Below are 1,774 nucleotides of genomic sequence, written 5' to 3'. Positions count from 1 at the left end.
CGGAAGTAGGGTTCAGTGAAGCCCTACAGACGAGGATGAATGACTCCACCTTCCCAGCAACCAAGTGATCACCATCATCCAGGAAGTCTTCATTACTGACCATCATTACTGACGCCATAGTCACGGTGTTGCAACTTATAGACAATATTCAAGCCACGAGAAGCAGCATCGACTCTCTGGAGGTCAACTCAATTGCCTGCACAGCCAACGCAGAACGTATCGACAAGGAGTGGTGTGGCAAAACCACGTCCACTTAGCTGCCAGTGGTGGCCGTCGGGTAAACCACGGCCCTCAAATCCTGCCGCCCTCAGCCCTCTCCTGAGACTCCAGAGACAGCTGAGCAAGATCAGCCAACGGAGGCACAACAATACAGCCATACACTCTCACTCTCGCAATCTTCCTACACATCTACTAAGCCAAAACACTGCCACACGCCTGTACAACTACAGGAAACGTTGCTCACGTGGCGCATCTGCACAGCCACAACACCGCTCACGCCACTCATCACCAGAGCCGCAGCGACGTCGCACTCGTCGCCCGGCATCACAGCTGTACCACCACGTACCACAGCGTCAACCGACTCAACCTCAGCGCTCTGGCAAAAGGAACTCGTTTTGCAGAACTGTAAAAGAAAGGGTCATTTCCAGGCGATTGTCGGAAGAAACAGTTCTGTGAATTCTGCAACCGAGGAGGAGGACTGTCGCACAAAACTGCCCGAGGAAAGACAGGAGCGTCTTTTCCGGAGCTTGTCGGCTGAGCAAGCCCATAACAACGCTATTCTCGCCCAGACTCTCCAGCGACAACTTAATCTACTTCCTAAACGGTGGACACCTGCACACTAACTGGCCTGGGGCCACCCCACACCAAGCCCACCCACCTTATAGTGGCTGGCCCGGGGCCACTCTGTACCAGCACCGCCAATTACCCGCTAGGCAATCATAATGCCAGGCATAAGTAGAATGAATGAGTAAAACAGAATGGAGCAACATTGCGATGGAGATGGAGATGACCAAGCTCTGATACGTCATCTAGTCACTCTCCAATCGATCGTTGTATCTCATGAAGCCTAAACAAACAACTCCATGCCGCTGTCTGCTTCGGGATGAAGAGGGCACAGAAGTGGGCCATCTTACGCTGGAAAGAGGACTTGAGGGCCAGGCTGATTGGCCAGTCAGTGGGAGGTAAATCCTGGTGGAGCTGCATCAAGCAACATCAGGGTTCTGAGCCAGACGATGGCATTCCTCTTCTCGACATGTCAGATGGATCTGTGGCTACCGCAAGCCACGAGAAGGCAGAACTTCTTGCCAGCTACTTCTCTTGCAAAATGACTGTCCCTGGACCCAACGTGTCGCCCCTTAGATTGCCACCACAGACTCGCGGCTCTGTAATGTGTCTATCACAATGCAAGACGTAATAAGGGAGCTCAAGGACCTGGATGTGACGAAAGCTGTGGGACCAAACGAAATCAGCCCTCATACTCTGGTTCAGTGTGCCGACCAGCTGGCCACACCACTTGCTGCACTTTCCAAGCACGTATGGTACAGAAGACATGGCCAAAACTGTTATTGGCCGCAAATGCTGTGGCCATTCACAAGAAGATGAGAAAAACATCTCCATGAATTATAGACCCATATCTCTCTTGTCCATCCTGGCGAAGGTCTGTGAGAGAATTCTGGTTAAGAAAATGACCAGCTTCCTTGATGAACACCACCTCATCAGTAACAGGCAGTTCGGCTTCAGGTCACAGAGATCTTACGACTGTCTGGCAAAAATC

The sequence above is a fragment of the Penaeus monodon genome, chromosome 20 (assembly GCF_015228065.2).
Source record: "Penaeus monodon isolate SGIC_2016 chromosome 20, NSTDA_Pmon_1, whole genome shotgun sequence".
In the NCBI taxonomy this organism is placed as follows: Eukaryota; Metazoa; Arthropoda; class Malacostraca; order Decapoda; family Penaeidae; genus Penaeus; species Penaeus monodon.
This window is presented reverse-complemented; position numbering follows the sequence as displayed.